Genomic DNA, 22319 nt, shown 5'->3' with positions numbered 1-22319 from the left:
GGGACATATAGTGCCAAAAAGTGCACAACTATAGATTTCTCAACATGGTTTCAATCAGTCACAAGTACCAGATATCAAACAGAATCCACAAGTAAAGTGTACATCCCGGTCAAGAATCAAGAGTGCAGTAGCAGTATCTGTATCAGAATCTCTTGTAGACATCAAAAGACGAAGGAGTTCAAAAGACAGATCGTCTGCCATAGATGTACATCAAAAAGAAGAGGTCCTGGGGCACAGTCACTGTCGGAGAAAATGTGAGTACAAAGAGAATAAAAGGGAAAATATAAAAATTAGAAAAGAATATAAAAACTAAAAACCTAAAGCCATGGTCCAGAAATAGACATATCATGGTCCACAGGGGAGCAGAAACACAGAACATATCATACAATCCGTCACTTCATTTCAGAGGAAGGACGAGAACCCCAAACTCTCATTGAGGCCCCGCGGAGCCATGGTGTCTAAAGTGACGATCCATCTGGCCTCCTTTTGGGCCAGAAGTTGCTTACCATTTCCACCCCGGGAGCCCAAATGTATGACATCAATGCCGCAAAACTTTAGTGTCCTCGGATCGCAATTGTGGACAGCCTTAAAGTGACGCGGCAATGTTTTGAGCTCCCTGGGGTCGGCCACCGTCCGAGCCGCGCCAATGTCCCGCACGTGTTCACAAACCCTGATCCTCAGCTCTCTCGTAGTGAGTCCTACATAAATTAATTGACAACCACATGTAGCATAATATATAACATGGGTTGTACCGCATGAGATGTAATTGCGGATTTTAAACTCACGAGAGCCATCAGAGAACGTGAACACCCAGCTGCGCAGGATATTGGCGCAGGCGGCACAGTGGCCACAGGGGAACGAGCCAAACGTGGGTCCGCGGGACACAAATGGATTCGTCAAGGGAGTTATATAGTGGCTGGATACCAGTATGTCACCCAGGTTATTGGCCCGCCGGGGGGTCATTTGTGGATAGCTTCCTAAAGATTCACGTAGGGAGGGCTCCGCGCTGAGCACACCCCAATGACGGGAAAGGATCCGCCGCATATTCCCCCACTCATGATTATATGTGGAGATGTAGCGGATTCTTTCCGTTGTCACCCGTTTGGATGAATTTGAGGAATAAATCAGATGGTTACGGAATGTGTTCCGTGCTCTCGAGTAGCCACGGCCGATGCAGTGGTTGCTATACCCACGTTGCCTGAAACGTTCTGCCAGATCCGAAGCCTGTCTCCTAAACTTGTAGTCGGTGGAACAGATCCGCCTCATCCTCAGGAATTGTCTGACCGGGATGGCACGAATTGTAGAGGGATCATGTGCAGAGGCAGCATGTATTAAGGAATTGACCGAGGTGGGTTTTCTAAAGACATCAGTCTGGATGGTGTGGTACTCACCCACCTCCAGACTGATGTCTAGAAAGTCAATCTGTTTATGATGGTATGTATAGGTAAGCCTAATGGAACGATTGTTTGAGTTAAGCTGCACCATGAAATCGTCAAGCTCCTCCACCGTCCCCCGCCACAGAAACAAAATATCATCGATGTATCTAAGCCATGACACGACGGGGTCGGCGCGGCGCACGCCCTCGTCGCCAAAAATGTCTCTCTCCCAGGACCTCAAGAAGAGATTGGCGTACGAGGGCGCACAAGACGCCCCCATCGCCGTGCCACGCCTTTGTAGATGCACCGTATCTTTGAATAAAAAATAATTGTGGTGGAGGACGAAGTGGAGGAGCTCAAGGATAAAATTTCGTGAGAGGCCGTCCAGATTGGACGCCCCAAGGAAGAGGCGGACTGCAGAAAGGCCCAGATCATGGCTAATACATGTGTAGAGGCTCTCAACATCGGCCGTGACTAGCAGGATACCATCCGTCACAAGGACGCCATTAACGCGCCTTAAGACGTCCATCGTGTCCTGAATGTATGAAGGAAGTGTCTCCACTAATGGGCGAAGGTGGCTGTCAATATACTGGCAAATAGGACCACACAAATTACTTAGGCCTGACACGATTGGACGTCCCGGCGGGTTGAGGGCGTCCTTGCGAATTTTTGGAAGTAGGTAAAAAGTAGCAGTTTTAGGGAATCGAACAGGTAAAGCTTCAACTGTTTGCTTGTTAATAATTCCCTGATCACAGGCCCTGCCCAGGATCCCCTGGAGCGCGGCAGAGAAGGAGGCAGTAGGATTAAAGGGTAACCTCGAATATGTCTTGGTATCCCTTAGTTGGCGTAACGCCTCCCTCTCATATTTAGAACAGGGCCACAGTACAATGTTCCCTCCCTTGTCCGCTGGTTTAATAACCACATCACAAAGTGATTTCAACCGTTCTATCGCAGTACGCTGAGAATGAGTAAGATTGTCAAAGCGTCTGCGTGTGGAGAGATGTCTCAAATCCTCCGTCACTAGACGCACAAATATTTCAACTGCCAGACTCAGGGACAAGTGAGGGAACCTTGTGGATCTAGGATACCTCGACTGTGGTAACCCACCTGTATTTGGGGGTTTGTCCTGCTCCATCAAGAGGTCCTACAAATCCTTCAATGCCTCCATCTCTGTCGTGGTCACAGGGCCATCCTCACCATGTGGCCTGGAATGTAATTTTTTAAGAATAAGTTTACGTGCAAACAGGTGGAGGTCCTTCAGGGCAGTAAAAAAATTAAATGCATTAGTGGGTGCAAAAGATAGTCCCAGCCCCAGGACCTCCATCTGCTTGTCAGTTAGTACGTGGTTGGATAAGTTAACAATGCGGAGCCCCCCGCAAGCAGCACTAACCTGGTAAGGTGTGGCACGTGTTCTTCTATTATTGGGTCTTGTTTGAATCTTTGAAGATAGGAAGCCATCCACACCAGGGCGGCCACCTGGGTTGCCACCTGGGTTTTCTGACGGTGTTTGTTCGCCGTTAGAAGTAGTTGAAGCGACCAATGTAGTTAAATGAATATTAGTCACGGCTTACCATAACATGGATTCACATCATTATGCTATTGAATACATATAACAATAATCCGATATTGATATTATTATTATTATTATTATTATTAATATTGTTATGGACATTAAATGATATTGCCAAGGAAGAAGAAAAGAAAAATGATCCTATTATCCTAATGATGAACCTATCTACTTTGAGGATTTCAGTTGATGTCTGTCATCCTCAAAAGGGGGAATTGTTAAATATTAATTACGGATATTAATTTTATTCTGAATTCTGTACCATACATTGCATAAGATTGCATCAGCCATTGTGCTAGGGTTTCTAGGTAACATGCGCTATTTGTTTATTTTTAGTTAGTCCATTTCACAGGACACTGGACGACACATGGTGTCATCCTAACACACGTGCTGGACACAGACAGACGCAACCTACCATCCAGGATCCAAGGAAAAGATGAGTGAATCTCAACTATTAAGCTAATTATGGATAAATGGACAATCACTCTAACTATTTAACTATTTTATGTAACTATTGCAATCATTCTTTATAATGGACAATCCAAGAATAAATCGATATATTTTTTTATAAGAATATCGTGATATTGATACTTTGATCAATCGCATCTGATAAGAAGTCCTCAATAGAAAAATATACTGAAAGAAGTATTTTTTTTACACCTTCAGACATTTGTCCCATGGTTCACTCAAACCAACACTGTGGGACCATTTGGCTGCCAAAATATTATAGGGAGTCTGTTCCCAACCTGGTATCTCAATAGACTCAGTAACAACTATCTTTTTCTTAAATAAAGGCATGTGTGACATGCAGAAGGAATGCTGTTGCTTCAAAAGCATCCAGCAACTGTTACAAAATAACACAAGCACAGGAGACAGGAAGTGTTGTGCTCCAGAAGCATCCAGCAACTAGAGGGGTTAACACCGTCACAGGAGACAAGGAGTGTTTTAGCAGAGCCCCAGGGGGATTGTGGGGAACTTGTTATTGTAGTCTGGCTGAAGCCGAAGAGAAAGGTAGTGTGTTATCTGGATCTGACAGAAGGCAACTAAACAGGATTCAGATCACGAGAGAAAATAAACACATGTCAGATAAACTCCCTGAACTAACAGTGCAGAGTATTATCGGGCAGGAAGATAAGAACTGGAAGGAATTGTGTCACAGGGATCATCTCCCTCATCAAAACCTGCCCCCCTACATCTCCATGCAGGATACAGAATGCTGTTTACTATTGTGTCCTTGTGAAGGAAAAGCCTGTGGTTGTGTATGCATAGAAGTGTGCTGCTAAGAGATCTAATCTATGCTGAATTATGCTACTGAAGAGACTGTAATACTGTGCCTTGTGAAGAAACTACTGTATTGTTACTGGAGCCGGTTGCTCAAGAAACTCAGACTGTACTGTAATGAAGATTGTTGCTGTAATATCCCTGAATTGCACTGGCCGTGCTTCAGATTACATTCCACTGTTAAACTGTTAAAAAAGACTCTTGTTAGATGTGTCTGGTCAGCAATTGAATCTATCATGTGCCTGAGAGAAGCTTCTGCCTATGGTTGCCCTGAGTAACATTTCCCCGAGGATTCCAAAGAATTCATGAAACCGGTCTCGCCCTATCTGAACCTAGTGGCGTGCGTGTAACATTGGTGGCCCGTACAGGGAATCCTAAGTGGGAATTAGCATGTAGAGGGAGAAGAGGAAAAGTGTCTGGAAAACACAGCAGCAAAACACATCAATTCAACTCTGCTACACCAGTTAAAGGGGACCAGACCTAAAGAAAACTCACTAGCAGCAATGGATGTGGAAATACAAACGGACAGAATTAGTGAGCTGCTTCTTCAGTTAACCTGTGAAAAATTGAGAACAGTAGCAGAACATATAAAGATGTCAGAAGAACAGATTTCTAAAGCACACAACCGCAGGTAACTGTTAGCTGCCATTAATGCAAAAATGGATGAGCTGGGGAGAAAGAAGCTGAAGACGTCATGGGGACATTCCTCCAGGAGCTAACACAGTTTCTAACCTGGCTGAAGTTTGAGGATGGAGGGGTGGCACCAATTACCAAAAGCAGGAATCTCCATCCGCAGACAGAACTACAGGAATTTAAAGAACAATTCAAAGCCCTAACAACAGCCCTACAGGAATCAATCAAAACCTCTGAACGGGTGACAGACTCAGACACAACCTTTACCCTGCTCGGACTAGATAAATCAGAAAGACAGTCCTCTGTAACACCACAAATCACCATAAGGAAAGAATTCAAGATCCTGGGACAGATTTGAGAGTGTGAACAGAAAGAGAAACTGTCTTATATGAACTTGTTGCACCAGATCGATGCTGGCTTACAGAAAGGCTACAAGCCAGATGAGATCATTGAGGGGGTGGTGAAAGCGATCATCCCAGGACTGAACCTCCGTAGTATGCTAGAAATGAAGAGTCAATTGACCTTGCAACAGCTGAAGATGATTTTAAAAGGGCACTATAAAGAAGAGAGTACTTCAGAATTGTTCCACCGACTCATTAACCTCTCACAGAAAAATAATGAATCACCCCAAAGTTTCTTGTTCAGAGCAATTGAACTGAAGGAGAGACTGTTGTTTGTGTAGCACCCTGAGGATTCGGCTGCTACAGGAGTATTGCACCTCAACCCAGAGGTGTGATATTCCACTCCCGGGTAAGGATGGAGTGTGGAACTGAGCTCGGTAGGCTGCATGCACTACATACATCCCATTTCCGAGGAACAGGCCGACGGTACTCCCACTTAGAAATGTGCAGGTACGACCGAGTCTGTTCCTGGCTGGAGTGGGAGGGGGGTGGAACATCCCAAGTAGTGTAGGGGCAGATAGGGGGAGCAGCCTGGGTAAAGATAGGAGCTCATTGGGTGCTGGTCACCTGAGCTCACACATAGAGGGTGTATATAAGGTGGGCACCATCAGAGATCAGGGTCAGTCTGTCAGCCTTTGCAGAGGAGTCACAGGAAGAGGAGCAGAGCAGATCCAGAGAGAGAGAGGAGAAAGAAAGAGAGACCCAGAGGGGGAAACAGAAGAAAGGACTCTAAGACCCCAACTAAAAGCACCGGGTGAAGAGTCGGCATCAGGGTACCGGAACCCAAGCTGGTGGGGGCAAAAACACACCCCAGCCAGAGACCGGAGGCCGTGGGCAGCGTCTGCCACGGCCACCCACCACATCCACCACGAAGGCATACCACGTGGAGGGTCAGGGAACCCAAGGCCAAGGGTCACCCAACAGAAGGCCCGAGGGAGCTGGACCTGGGTGGATCACTAGTGGGGACGGCCAGAGAAAGGACAGAAGGAGAGCTCAGGGTCACGCTCCGGACTCGCTTGGGGGTTGGCTGGATCCAGGACCTGGTGGACGCAGCACGGCTCGGGTGGTCACTTGAAGCTGGAGTGACCGGAACATCAGCAGTGAGTAAATACCCTAAACTGCACAACCCGACTCTGTCTTCCTTTAACATCTATGCTGCACCACTACAACCCCCATCCTCTGCACCTGACCCCCTGAGGCTATACCCCACCCGTTGGGGGTTATACCATCATAAGCTGCACCTACACCATCAGCCTCAGCGGACCCTGCTGCAGCGGCAGCCATAGTGACCGCAACACAACGGGTGGCGTAGTCGACAATAAAGAACTTAATAACATCTGTAGGACTGCCACATACAACTGAGTTTGACACCCTGGGCACGGACCGGGTCACAGCCACTCGGAAGACTACAACTCCCATCTGATCCGGCTCCGGATATTCCCCCTAAAGAATATGGCCCAGGGGGCGCGTCAACTTTGGCGTAGTCGGCAGGATACCGTGCCCGCAACACCCGGGTACTGCGTGCCTGAAGAAAAGTGCAAGTTTACCTCAGAAAGAAGTCTCCCGCCGGTTCCGGAGGGTCCACGCCATCGGACTCCATCACCAGTCGTTTCCCGCCGATTGTCCGCCATTTCCAACTTGTTCCCGCCATCTGCAGAGTTTCCCGCCACTGGGCGACGCTTCCCGCCAAAACCGCAGATTTCCCGCCTTGGAAGAGCAGCGGACGCCATTATGGGCGTGCCAAAGGAGGGCAGGAGGCCACCTCCCATCGTGGGCCAGGACAGAAAATGGCGCCAAAAGTGGAAACCGCCCCCACCAACAGAGACTGTGATGCTGGAGGTGTCGGTCAGCGTGAAAGAACTACCCCTGGAGCTGACAGTCACCGAGTTGCCCCGGGACCGCCCTCGAAGTGGGAGGAGACGAAAGAAAAGAGCGAAGATGGGTGCCGCCTGGAGCAGTCTGGAGCGAGCGCACCCGGAGGCAAGAAGCCTGGAGAGGAGCAGCAAAGAAGCTCACCCGGAGATGTCCAGAGAGCAGAGCAGCACCGGCCCGCTGGCCAGGAGCCTGCTGGAAGAAGAGCAGAGCAGCACCGACCCGTTGGTCATGAGCCTGCTGGACACCACGACCCCACTAGGCCTAGTGGAGGTCCTTGCACAGCTCCCCCGAGACCGGGAGTGTGCGCAGACTGCCCTGGAGGGCCTCGCACGGAGGATGGCCCGGGTACAGCGCGAGATATTGGCGGAATGGAGCCGGGAGATGGCCCAGCAAGCTGAAACCAAGACGCAAGCTGAAACCAAGACCCGGAGCACGCCAGCCGAGATGAGGAAGGAGACCGCCTCTGAGGATGGCGCGGGAGGACCCAAGGCCGGAGACGGCGCCGAGGAGGGAGCCGAACGCATGGAGGCAGGTAAAGGGGACGCCTATACCCCAAGCCGTGACACCGCTTACCTGCCCCAGCTCCCCGTCGCAGAGCCCGAAAGTCCCCCTGCTGTGCCCGAAAACGCCATGTCACCGACGCAGACTAGGCCCCAACCGGAAGCCGCCGCCGCGACCCCTGTGACGTCACACGCCTCGACCCCGAGCGTGACCAAGCAGGAAGTACCACCAGCCTGGTCGCAGGGCCTAGAATTCCCGGGCGCCGCTACACCAACAGCGCCCCCTACCTCTGCGGAGCCTCCGGCCTGGTCGCAAGGCCAGGTAGCCCAGGGCGCCGCCGTATTAACGGTGCCCTTCACCTTCCAGGTGCCCCAGGCCTGGCCGCAAGGCCTGGGCAACCCGGGCGCCACCACCACCGCGCCCGCACCCGTAAAACCAAGGGTGCCGCGTCTGGGAGAGGACTTGTTTGCCCAGCACACGTGGCCGGACGGGCAGCCTTTCGTCTGGCCCCAGAAGTATTACGAACTGGAGCACCAGAGGAGGGTTGGGGCCATGTGTGCACCCCTGATTCCGGCTCCGAAGCCCGTAATAAGGATCTCGCCCCCGCTAGCGGAAGCACAGTTTGAGTGGGACCCCACCGGAGAAGATCTAATGGGGTTCACTCAGGAAACTAGGGCAGCTGCAGCAGAGCGTGCGGAGTGCTGCCGCCAACAGCTCGAGGAGTTTGCGAGGGAGCGGAGAGAGAGGCGGGTCCGGGAACAACAAGCCCAGATAAGGAGCGCGGAGCAGAAGAGCCGGGCCAGGAGAGACCCCCGTGCAGCGCATTGTCCCCGCACCATCGGGACAGTGATCAAGTTCAACCAGCAGCATGGGTGGGGCTTCATTCGAGACAACAACACCCCCGGCGACGTCTTTGTCACGCGCAGAGACGTGGAGTCCCATCTGCCGGAGGGGCACAGAGGTCGTGACCTCTACATCGGAGATGAGGTCACCTTTACCCGGCACAAGTGTGCCAAGGGACCTTACGCCCTCCATGTGCATCGCCTGACGGAGGAAGAGCTGCGGTGTGAGGAGGAAGAGCAAGAGGACCCGGACGGGTCTGAAGTAACAACCAGCTGTAAGCAAAGAGCAGGAGGAAGACGCCGTTGAGTGCGGCAGAGCAAGTGATGTAGATAGTTACCCGACCGGGTACCAAAGAAACTGTTGATACATATATATATAGTCCCCGTTGGGACCAGCTGAGTGAACTGTTTACCCGTTAACCCCTTAATCCCACAGGCTGAGGACTGTGAGCAGCCATTCCCTTCCCTCTACCTGGCCGAGGACTGAGAGCGGCCATAATCCCTGTATATAGTTGCGCGTCCTAAAGCGCCCCCAACCGGTTTTTATAGGGAAAACCAGTTTTCCAGAGAGACTGTCGCACTTTACCCGGTCACACGTTGCACAGTGACCGGAGGAGGAGCCAGAGACGACGAGAATGTTTATATGAAAAGTTTTATATATATAATGTTTTATATGTTTTATATGTTTATAAAAATTTGTATGTTTTGGTGTTTTGTCTTACAGCCCGAGGACGTGCTGTGATTTACCAGGGGGGAATGTAGCACCCTGAGGATTCGGCTGCTACAGGAGTTTTGCACCTCAACCCAGAGGTGTGATATTCCACTCCCGGGTAAGGATGGAGTGTGGAACTGAGCTCGGTAGGCTGCATGCACTACATACATCCCATTTCCGAGGAACAGGCCGACGGTACTCCCACTTAGAAATGTGCAGGTACGACCGAGTCTGTTCCTGGCTGGAGTGGGAGGGGGGTGGAACATCCCAAGTAGTGTAGGGGCAGATAGGGGGAGCAGCCTGGGTAAAGATAGGAGCTCATTGGGTGCTGGTCACCTGAGCTCACACATAGAGGGTGTATATAAGGTGGGCACCATCAGAGATCAGGGTCAGTCTGTCAGCCTTTGCAGAGGAGTCACAGGAAGAGGAGCAGAGCAGATCCAGAGAGAGAGAGGAGAAAGAAAGAGAGACCCAGAGGGAGAAACAGAAGAAAGGACTCTAAGACCCCAACTAAAAGCACCGGGTGAAGAGTCGGCATCAGGGTACCGGAACCCAAGCTGGTGGGGGCAAAAACACACCCCAGCCAGAGACCGGAGGCCGTGGGCAGCGTCTGCCACGGCCACCCACCACATCCACCACGAAGGCATACCACGTGGAGGGTCAGGGAACCCAAGGCCAAGGGTCACCCAACAGAAGGCCCGAGGGAGCTGGACCTGGGTGGATCACTAGTGGGGACGGCCAGAGAAAGGACAGAAGGAGAGCTCAGGGTCACGCTCCGGACTCGCTTGGGGGTTGGCTGGATCCAGGACCTGGTGGACGCAGCACGGCTCGGGTGGTCACTTGAAGCTGGAGTGACCGGAACATCAGCAGTGAGTAAATACCCTAAACTGCACAACCCGACTCTGTCTTCCTTTAACATCTATGCTGCACCACTACAACCCCCATCCTCTGCACCTGACCCCCTGAGGCTATACCCCACCCGTTGGGGGTTATACCATCATAAGCTGCACCTACACCATCAGCCTCAGCGGACCCTGCTGCAGCGGCGGCCATAGTGACCGCAACACAACGGGTGGCGTAGTCGACAATAAAGAACTTAATAACATCTGTAGGACTGCCACATACAACTGAGTTTGACACCCTGGGCACGGACCGGGTCACAGCCACTCGGAAGACTACAACTCCCATCTGATCCGGCTCCGGATATTCCCCCTAAAGAATATGGCCCAGGGGGCGCGTCATTTGCATCCAGAGATGTAGAAGCGGAGAAGAGGTTTGATGCTAGACTATTCCAGAAGAAGTTTTTGAGAACATTGGGAACGAGATTAATCAGCAAAGGCATCAAGTTGCAGCTGAAACAGTACCTAGAAGATCCTGGCATTCTGGACCAAGTCCTAATTGAAAAAATGAATGAGGCAACTTGTTTGGAGTCAGAGAGCGAACAGAAGTTACAGATAGGCTCTGCTCCTAAAATCACCAAAATGAGTCAGCTGAAGCTGGGGACCCCCGGTGGCCAGTCCGAAGATCATCATGGAGACCCTCCAGTGCCACCTCCGAGAGGGAACTTTAAATCACCAACAAAAGAGAGGACCGCCAACGCTGACTGGGAGGAAGTAATAGATCTGCGAGCCGAGTTGATTTCGGTAAAAAAGTTGATTCGTACCAGGCTGGAACCTGTATCCCTCAGACCCAGGAGTGGGCTCCAGAACAGAAGATACCCGACTTGTGAAGTGTGCCGTTCATCAAATCAGAGTACGGTGTGTGTCTACTGTCTAAGATGTGGTGAGGAAGGACATTTTGCCAAGGAATGCAACGGGTCAGAGATGGGTCGTTGAAGTAGCTGACTTCAATTCCAGCATCAAGTACAGGCCAGGAAAATGCAATGCGGATGCTGACGGATTGTCGAGAATGCCTCTAGAGCCTATGGAGTTCATGCAAAAATTCTCGGAGGAAGTCAGTCTGGAAGCAATTGAGAGCACTACCCAAGCAGTACAAGTTTATCAGGAGGAAGACACACCATTGTGGTGTCCGTTGACGGTGGAAACCACCATAAAAGCGGGAGAATAAGATCACCCCCTGTCTATTCAACAACTACCAAAAGAAAAAATCCATAGAGCACAACGGAAAGATCAGATAATTGGTAGAATACTACTTTATGTGGACCAAGATCGGTTTCCAAGTAAACGGGAGAGAGATAATGAATCATCAGCAGTATGTTTTAGTTAAAGAATGGACGAAGCTCTACCTCAGTGAAGACAGTATCCTGTATTGTAAAGGAGGACAAAACCGGCAGTTAGTACTACCCAGAGTATTCCGTAGGTTGATCTTCAAAGAACTCAATGAAAACATAGGACACCTAGGAGTGGAAAGGACCACCAACTTGATCCGTGAATATTTCTTCTGACCGTACATGCAGAGAGATATTGAGAGGTATGTGACCAGGGAGTGTGGGTGTCTGAAAGATAAACATCCCAACACATCAACCCAGGCACTTATGGGCAACTACAGTATGTATCCGTTTGAGATGGTCTCAATAGACTTTCTACATCTCGAGACGTGCAAGGGTGGCTACGAATACATATTGGTGGTGATGGACCATTTTACTCGATTTGCCCAAGCATATCCCACCACCAATAAAGCTGGTCAAACAGTGGCAGAGAAGTTCTTCAATGATTTTGCTTTGAGGTTTGGTTTCCCTACGAGGTTACACCACGACCAAGAAAAAGAAATTGAGAACCAGCTCGTAGACAAGCTAGGAAAATACTGTAGAATTCAGAGATCCCACACAACGCCCTATCACCTAGAGGGTAATGGACAAGTGGAACGTTTTAAGCGGACATTATTGTCGATGTTGCGCACTTTAAAGTGGTTGTCCACTACTTTTACATTGATGCCCAATTCGTAGGATAGGGCATCAATGTATGATCGGCCAGGGTCCCGCACGCGGCACCCCGGCCGATCAGCTGCTACTAGCGCCGGCGGCGGTGGCCGCAGGCCGGAAGTGATCACCAGCGGAACTCCACCGTCAAATGGTAGTGGCCGCCGCGGTGTACTGCACATCCGCCTCCTATTCAATTGAATGGGAGGCGGATGTGCAGCACACCTCGGCGGCCACTACCACTTGACGGCGGAGCCCCACAGGTGAGCACTTCAGGCCGGTGGCCACCGCCGCCGGCACCGATAACAGCTGGTATGTGGGGGTGCCACGTGTGGGACCCTGGCCGATCATACATTGATGCCCTATCCTACGGATTGGACATAAATGTAAAAGTAGTGGACAATTTCTTGTCAGGACTCTGAAGAGGCAATTTGCATATTGTTTTCCTTTGGGACATTTCTGCCCTTTTTCAAGATGGCGTCTTCTGTATCATGTGCCCTTACCTCCTGCCCTTATTACTCCACCCCAGCCTCTAGTCTAGTGCTAGAGTATTTTGCCTGAGATCCTCCTTCTGGTGGCTTCCTGGCTTTCTGCATGCTCCCGAAATTCTGCTGGAATCATCTGTTCCCTGAGAGCCTGCTTCATACTCTAGTTTCCAGCATTTCTCGTGCCCCTGGCTGTTTTGTGCTGGTTCCTCTGCACCTCTGCCCTCCATCTGCTTTGGCTCTCAAGTAAGCTGCTCTGAGTTCTCAGTCTCCTTATTCGGATGGTTGCTGAGCATGGGACTGGTCTGCACTGTCCGAGACTTTACCCGGGCCTCTTTGATTGCTTCTGCATTGTATGGACTTGCTGATGTATAATGGTGAACTAACCTTGCAAAGACTCATTATTCTGTGAACTTAAGACTTTGAGATTTCTCTGCATTTTTGTGCAAAACACTGTGTGCTTTAATATAGACTTTTCACCTATAAACTGTGTACTGTTGTGTCTCGCTCCACGCAAACAGTCTCCTTAGTTATCCACTATAATTGTTACAGGATACTCTAGCCCCTTTAGGAGACTGCTGGAGCAATGACTGCAGAAAGCAAGTTAGAGCAGGTGTATGCCATAATTAGATCTCTGCAGAAAGATGTGGAAGGTGTGCAAAAGAGACTTGGAGGCCTTGAGCACAATCAACAAGTGTTTGGACAAACTTTACAGGACTTAAGTATCCGTATGGCGGCTCAGGAAAACAAACTTGCTGGCTTGGAGTCCCAATATGGACGGGCTTTCCAGGACTTAAACACGCAAATAGCGGCACAAGTGACTTTACCCTCTGGTAAACCGCCACTAGCCAGTCCACCTAAGTTGCCACCATTCAGGCTTAATGGTGATCGTGACAAATTTTGCGGTTTTGTGAACCAGTGTATGCTATATTTTGATGTGCATGTTGACCGTTTTCCTACTGATCGCTCTAAAGTATTGTGTGTAATTATGCTGCTGACCTCATGAGCGCTCGCCTGGGCGAATCCGATGATCGAGTCTCGTGATCCACGGTTAAATGATTTGGATGAGCTCTTGGCCGCTATGGCATTAATGTTTGATGACCCTAATCGCCGCGCAACTGCTGAGTCTGCTTTATTATCTGTACGCCAGGGTAAACGCTCTGTTATTGAATATGCGACTGAATTTAGGAGATTAGCGGTTGATACTAATTGGGACAGTTATGCACAATTGCCTATTTTTAAGAAAGGTCTGTCTAGCATTGTGAAGGATGAACTAGCCCGTTCAGAGTCACCACAAGAGTTAGAAACGTTTATACAGCATTGTGTACGCATAGACATTCGTCTTACTGAGCGTAGACAGGAGAAATTGGCTGTATTTAACCGTATGTCTAATTTTTCCTTTCCTCCAAAAGAGCCTTCAGGTAAATCATCTCGGGAGGTAGAGGAGGTGGCCATGCAGATTGATTCTGTGCAGAGGCGTGAGAGTAATGAGCGCCGAGAGCACCGTCTGCGAGAGAGGCTATGTTTCTACTGCAGTCAGTCAGACCACTTCCCAATTTACTGTCCTAAGCTGTCTGACAAGGTGCTAGCAGCGGTAGGGGAGTATGATAACTGTGACGATGAGTCTGACATCTCTGAATGTAGCCTGCCATTAAACGCTGTTTTCCATTCTGTCTCTCTGGCTACACCTCCCAGGGAGCTGCAGGAAAAGAACTCTCACTCTTCACTCCCTATTAAGATTCTGTGTACAGGGCAGTGGATTTCCAGTGCGGCTATGATTGACTCTGGCGCTGGGGGCAACTTTATGGACATTACATTCGCCAAGGAACATGGCATTGAGATACAGCGTAGAGCCTCACCAATTGCCATGGAAACAGTGGATGGGTCACCCTTAGTCTCTGGGCCTGTGGATCAGGAAACAGTACCCCTTGAAATTTTGTTGGAGCCTAATCATCAGGAGCAACTTTCTTTTCTATTAATTTCTTCTCCTCATTTTCCTGTGATTTTAGGCATCCCTTGGTTGCGTGCTTGAAACCAGATTGTCAACTGGGAGACCAAGGAGATTACCTTCCCAACAAGGAGCAACTCAGCGATTACAGAAGCCGTTCCTGAGTCCAGAGATAAAGAATCTCCTGCACAGGTTTTTTCTTTACCTTCTGTGTATAAAGATTTCTCTGATATTTGTGACCAGAAGAAAGCAGATCATCTTCTTCCACATAGGCATTATGACTATCCCATTGAGCTGCTTCCTGGGACAGCTATTCCTTTCAGTAATGTATACCCTTTGGCGGCACCTGAGCTTCAGGCCCTGAAGGAATATATTGATGAAAATCTGGCTAAAGGCTTCATACGCCCTTCTTCCTCACCAGCAGGGGCGCCTATATTTTTTGTGAAGAAAAAGGATGGGACCCTGAGACCCTGTATTGACTATAGGGAACTTAATAAGGTAACCATACGGAATCGCTATCCTTTGCTGTTGATTCCCGAATTATTGGACAGAGTTCATCATGTCAAGATATTCACTAAACTGGACCTTCGTGGGGCTTATAATCTGGTGTGTATTCGTTCCGGTGTTGAATGGAAGACAGCATTCAGATGTCGGTATGGACACTTTGAATACCTCGTGATGCCCTTTGGGCTTTGTAATGCCCCTGCGACGTTTCAACATCTTGCTAATGACATTTTTAGAGATCTATTAGATCAGTTTGTGGTGATCTATTTGGATGATATTCTATTTTTTTCTGACTCTCTGCAGGAACATGAGGAACATGTCAAATCTGTTTTGAAACGTCTGATAGAGAACCATCTGTATATCAAGCCGGAGAAATTTGAGTTCCATCGTTCTGAGATCCAGTTTTTAGGTTATATCATCTCTCCTCAGGGGCTGAACATGGAATCTGGTAAGATTCAGGCAATCCTTGACTGGCCGGTACCTAAGAACGTTAAAGAGGTCCAACGTTTTATCGGTTTTGCAAATTTCTATAGACGTTTTATTCAAAATTTTTCTGATATTGTTCGGCCCATCACTTCCTTGACCAAGAAAGAAAAGCCCTCTAAGTGGTCATCACAGGCTCAAGAAGCTTTTGATCGGCTTAAGACCCGTTTCACCTACGTACCGCTGTTGATCCACCCAGACCCAGCACAGCCTTTCATTGTGGAGGTGGACGCTTCTGATAATGCTTTGGGGGCTACTCTCTCCCAAAGAACTGGAGAGAAGAGTCTGCTACATCCTTGTGCTTGTGGGAGACAAGGAATTGCTGGCTATTATTGTAGCTTTCAAGGAATGGAGGCACCATCTGCAAGGAGCCACACAACAGATTGTAGTATTGACTGACCATCGGAATTTAGAGTTCCTTAGATCCGCTAGAGGTCTTTCTCCTCGGCAGGCTCGTTGGAATCTATTTTTAAATCAATTTAACTTTGTTATTTCGTACCACCCAGGTTCTCGTAATGGGAAGGCTGATGCTTTATCCCGATTCCATGCTGCGGATTCCGTACATGGAGCCCCGTCCAAGACCATTCTATCTGATGCCAACTTCATCGGAGTGATCCACAATCAAGACTTATGGAAGGAGTTCAAGAAGGCCTATGACAGTGATGTATTTCTGGCCAATCCTCCTGCTGATATCAATCTCGTTCTTAGGAGTGGCATGTGGTTCAGAGATCGACGTATCTACGTCCCTGAGGCCGTCCGTCAACAGATCCTCAAGTTGGTCCACGACTCCAAGTTGGCTGGTCCCAGGGGGGTACAGAAGACACGAGAATTCCTAAACAGATTTTTCTGGTGGCCGACTTGCCTGAAGGATACTAAGGACTATGTGCTCTCTTGCGAGGTATGTGCTCGTTACAAGACTCCTCGTGTGTCACCTACGGGTCTTCTTCAACTATTACCTGTTCCGTCTCGTCCATGGGGGTCTATCTCAATGGACTTCATCGTGGAGCTGCCTATGTGGCGCCCAGCTGCGCTTGGTACTACAGATCCTAGAGGGTTGCATAGAAGGATTTCTCCACAAGAGGCCCCCACAGCACACACACACCTCCACCTTCCACCTCAGACCACCAGAGGGAGCCCGTTAGAGATATAAATAGGGAAGGTGGAGCTAGGCAGCTCAGTGATTCAGCAGTTCCTGCTCAGACACAGAAGTAGTCAGTGCAGTCGAGCCAGAGCCTAGCAGTTCCTGCAGAAAGAGTTCAGTATAGTCTGTAGAGTGAGTCCAGACTAGAACTCACAGAGCTCAGGATAGAGAGCTAGGAGTGTGCCGACACTCTGAGAGCGGCGAAGAAGAGCAGCGTCCTGGCTGCAGTGTGTGTAGCCTAGTGAGGGGCTGAGCGGGGCCGAAGGCGAGTGGAAAGGGAGTGGCATAGGGGGCAGAGAAGCTTAACCAGCTCACCCCGAAGCATATACCGGACACCGGGTCCGAGTCTACGTGGATCTTCATGACCAGTAGAAAACAACCGGAACCCCTGGCGAACTACATGTCCCAGGATCACCAAAAGCTGATACGTACCAGGGTCAGGAATCACGGAGACCCCAAAGAATAGGGAGAGTGATCTCCAACAGAAGGCCCTATCACCAAGTCAGCAGGTGCAGAGCAGAAACCAGGTTAGGTCTAGCTCCAGGCAGGTCAGAAACTTACTACAGAGAGGCATGAGACAGGAGGCTCTACACCCGCTCACTGGGGAGGATCTTGATATGCACCCTTCACCCTACAGTGCTCCAGGATGTGCCTGAACTTCCATCAGTAAAAGGTACTGAAGTGACTTTCGTGTGTGCTCCTATTCTTGCTCTGACCCGGCTGGGTCCCCTCTGTCCTGCACCCCACCCCTCCTACGCTGCCCTGAGGCCCTGCTCCACCTGTGGGGAGCGATACCATCTAAGCTGCCACAACACCAGCCTCAGTGGACTGCTGCAGCCCTGGTGATCCTCACCAGACACCACAGGTGGCGTCACGAGCATTTACAAACCTATTATCCCAATAGACATTCCCCTCTTTTTCAGTTGTCCGCCCTGGGCCACGGACCGGGCCAGCCACCGTGATATCCCCCAAGCATCTGAGGGCCCGGCTGCCGAGTACCCCACGGCCCCGGGGGCGCGACAACTTCTGGCGTCACAAACAGGATTCCGTCCCCACTGCAACGACGAAGTGTTATGCCCGTTGCCACCTGGTACTGTGCGCCTTTAATTAAAAACTGTGTATGTTAAACTGTGGTGAAGATTGCCGCCATTGTTGGGCCGCCGAGCGAGAAGAAGGGCGTAACAGCAGGAAACTGAGGGGCGCACCTGCAAAAGCGCGCAAAGCCCCGGACACGCCCCATGCCTCGACGTCAAACCAGGAAATGCCAGGTCCTGGAAGGAGCGTCGCTGAACGCTCTGACGTAGGACGCAAGCGACGCAAGGTCCTGAAGAAGACTGTCACCTGGGGAGCTGTGGCCTACTGGAAGGAAAGGAAGGTAGGCCACGGTTCGCTAGGGGGGCACCAGAATGTCCGAGGAACAGCAAAACGCCGAAGCACCGGTTAATGGCCCTGATGTTCAACCCGAGCTCGGCGCCGAGCAGGCCGAGGCAGCCACTCCATCAGCAGGACCTGTAACCCCTGTCATACCCATGGCCCTGAATGTCCACAAGGTGGGGGAGGAGAGCAAACTCCCGCCATCTACGGCTGATGACCCGGCTGGGCCAGCCTATCATGGACAGGTGCTTCCCCGGAAGGAGCACCATTATTGAACTGCTGAAAATGTTTTATATGTTTATAATGTTTTTGTTATGCAACGTTTAAGAAATGTGCCTCCCATAAAGGGAAGATTGTTAATGTTTATTGTTTTATAAAATGTACTTCAGCCCGGAAGTGCTGAGCTTTGCTAGGGGGGAATGTGCCTCCCAGCTGCGCTTGGTACCGCAGATCGTAGAGGGTTGCATAGAAGGATTTCTCCACAAGAGGCCCCCACAGCACACACACACCTCCACCTTCCACCTCAGACCACCAGAGGGAACCCGTTAGGGATATAAATAGGGAAGGTGGAGCTAGGCAGCTCAGTGATTCAGCAGTTCCTGCTCAGACACAGAAGTAGTCAGTGCAGTCAAGCCAGAGCCTAGCAGTTCCTGCAGAAAGAGTTCAGTATAGTCTGTAGAGTGAGTCCAGACTAGAACTCACAGAGCTCAGGATAGAGAGCTAGGAGTGTGCCAACACTCTGAGAGCGGCGAAGAAGAGCAGCATCCTGGCTGAAGTGTGTGTAGCCTAGTGAGGGCCTGAGCGGGGCCGAAGGCGAGTGGAAAGGGAGTAACATAGGGGGCAGAGGAGCTTAACCAGCTCACCCCGAAGCATATACCGGACACCGGGTCCGATTCTACGTGGATCTTCATGACCAGTAGAAAACAACTGAAACCCCTGGCGAACTACATGTCCCAGGATCACCAAAAGCTGATACGTACAAGGGTCAGGAATCAAGGAGACCCCAAAGAATAGGGAGAGTGATCTCCAACAGAAGGCACTATCACCAAGTCAGCAGGTGCAGAACAGAAACCAGGTTAGGCCTAGCTCCAGGCAGGTCAGAAACTTACTACAGAGAGGTAAGAGACAGGAGGCCCTACACCCGCTCACTGGGGAGGATCTTGATATGCACCCTTCACCCTACAGTGCTCCGGGATGTGCCTGAACTTCCATCAGTAAAAGGTACTGAAGTGACTTTCGTGTGTGCTCCTATTCTTGCTCTGACCCGGCTGGGTCCCCTCTGTCCTGCATCCCCCTCCCTCCTACGCTGCCCTGAGGCCCTGCTCCACCTGTGGGGAGCAATACCATCTAAGCTGCCACAACACCGGCCTCAGTGGACTGCTGCAGCGCTGGTGATCCTCACCAGGCACCACAGGTGGCGTCACGAACATTTACAAACCTATTATCCCAATAGACATTCCCCTCTTTTCAGTTGTCCGCCCTGGGCCACGAACCGGGCCAGCCACCATGATATCCCCCAAACATCTGAGGGCCCGGCTGCCGAGTACCCCACGGCCCCGGGGGCGCGACAACTTCATCGGGTGGTATGAATACGATCCTGGTGATAGTTGATCGTCTGACCAAGGCTGCCCATTTTGTTCCTTGCACTGGCCTCCCCTCAGCTAAGGATACAGTGAAGTTGATTATACAAAATGTTTTTCGGCTGCATGGGGTCCTGGATGAGATCATCTCTGACCATGGAGTGCAGTTTACCTCAAGATTTTGGAAGGGGTTTTGCTCTGCACTCAATATTAATGTCTGTCTTTCTTCCGCTTATCACCCTCACACAAATGGCCAGACCGAGCGTACCAATCAGACTTTGGAACAATATCTAAGATGCTATATCAGCGATCTTCAGTATGATTGGTTGGAGCTTCTTCCATTAGCTGAATTCTCTTACAACAACTCTCAGAGTGCCTCCACTAAGTTAACACCTTTCTTTGCCAATTTGGATTTTCATCCGAGTATTTTTCCTAGGTCTCCGATTAATGCTCCTGTTCCAGCTGTAGAGGAAAGGCTGACTGCAATGAGGCAAAATTTGGAGGTTCTGAAGGAATCTCTGACCTCGGCTCAGGAACGTTACAAAAGATCGGCTGATAGATTCCGTAAACCAGCACCCATGTTTAAGGTAGGAGATTCCGTGTGGTTATCCACTAAAAATCTAAAGTTGAACTTTCCTTCACAGAAGCTTGGATAGAAGTTCATCGGTCCTTTCAAGATCAACGGTATTGTGAGCTCTGTGGCCTGCCGTCTGAAGCTGCCTAGGAATATGAAGGTACATCCAGTTTTTCATGTTTCCTTACTGAAGCCTGTGTCTCCTAATACCTTCCAGGGACGTGTTGTGCCACCTCCACAGCCTGTAGTGATTGATGGGCAAGAGGAATTTGTGGTGGAGGAAGTGATTAACTCTAGGACTCGCAGGAATCGGCTTCAGTATTTGAAAAGATGGCAGGGGTATCACCCTGAAGAAGACTCTTGGGAACCTGTGGAAAACATCAATCCCCATAAAAAGATTTCTCGTTTCCATCAAAGATTCCCTGAGAAACCGGGTCCAGGATCATCCTCAGGCCGCTAGTAAGGAGGGAGTAATGTCAGTACTCTGAATGTTTCATTTTCTTTTGGGACATTTCTGCCCTTTTTCAAGATGGCATCTTCTGTATCATGTGCCCTTACCTCCTGCCCTTATAACTCCACCCCAGCCTCTAGTCCAGTGCTAGAGTATTTTGCCTGAGATCCTGGCTGTTTTGTGCAGGTTCCTCTGCACCTCTGCCCTCCATCTGCTTTGGCTCTCAAGTAAGCTGCTCTGAGTTCTCAGTCTCCTTATTCGGATGGTCGCTGAGCATGGGACTGGTCTGCACTGTCCGAGACTTTACCCGGGCCTCTTTGATTGCTTCTGCATTGTATGGACTTGCTGATATATAATGGTGAACTAACCTTGCAAAGACTCATTATTCTGTGAACTTAAGACTTTGAGATTTCTCTGCATTTTTGTGCAAAACACTGTGTGCTTTAATATAGACTTTTCACCTATAAACTGTGTACTGTTGTGTCTTGCTCCACGCAAACACTTTCCTTAGTTATCCACTATAATTGTGACACTTCTTTAACAGCTGACGAGAAGAAAGACTGGAAGAGTTCTCTGTCAAAAGTGGTACATGCTTATAACTGTGCAAAGAGTGATGCAACAGGTTACTCAACCTTCTTCCTATTAAATGGCCAAGACTGCCAATCGACATCATGTTCGATACTACTGTGTCAGAGACTTACAGAACGTATCCGGAGTACGTTCGGAAATGGAAGGAACGGATGGCAGAAGCATACAACATAGCGTCCAAAGTGGTTATGCAAGGACAGAGCAAGAGTAAGGAGTACTATCATCGAAAATGTTATGGAACAGAAGTGGCACCAGTAAGCTGGGTGCTAGTCAAGAAGACAAGGTGTATGTGGTCGTAAAGAGGAAAGTCGATGACAGTCCAGTGTATGAAATCCGATTGGAAGGAGGGGACAATAAAACCAGAATAGTCTATCAGAATTTATTACTACCATGTCATTATCTCCCACCACAACAAGACTTCCCAGAAGCAGAGCGACATCGACCAAGATCGACTAAGAGACCACCACAGATTAAAGCTCCGGTGGGAGATAGTGACCTTGAAAGTTCCAATGAAGAAGAGCACACCGTTTTATTTCTCGGACCGGCAAGGAGAGGGATGTACCATCCTCAGGAGAGTGAACTAAGTCCAGAGGCTCCAGAGTTTGTACCAAGGAGTACAGATGAAGTCCAATTCAGATCTGATGATCGAACACCGGTCACTGGAGAGACCGATCGACACTCAGGAGAAGCAGAATTACCAGACCATGTAGAACCAAGCGATTCCAGAGAAGTGCAGGAACTTACAGAGGCAGTTCCAGGAGCATCTGAGGAAGCACGGGAAATGAGTGCGGCGGAAGAAACTCCTGTGACCGAAGAACCCGTGGTATCTGAGGAACAACCCTCCAGGAGGATGTCGACTCGAGAAGTGAAGAGGCCCGTGATGCTGATGTATGAGACACTTGGTGAACCGAGTCAAGTGCCAAGGACTGTCGACTGGAAACAGGTATCTTTGCCTACGGACCAGGTAAGCCCACTGGAGTGGTATTCACCACTGAGAGGCAGTATGGAAGATGTTGCCTGGTGGAAAGACTTGTTTTCATGCTTTGATTTTCCTTAAAAGACTTTGTAGAAATAAAGAACTGTTAAGGCCTAGTGAGAGAGACAGCTTGTTGAAGATGTACGAAA

The sequence above is a fragment of the Phyllobates terribilis genome, unplaced genomic scaffold (assembly GCF_046119375.1).
Source record: "Phyllobates terribilis strain yellow unplaced genomic scaffold, ASM4611937v1 Scaffold_13__5_contigs__length_258822181, whole genome shotgun sequence".
NCBI lineage: Eukaryota > Metazoa > Chordata > Amphibia > Anura > Dendrobatidae > Phyllobates > Phyllobates terribilis.
The sequence above is the reverse complement of the archived record's forward strand: the minus strand, read 5'-3'. Positions refer to the sequence as shown.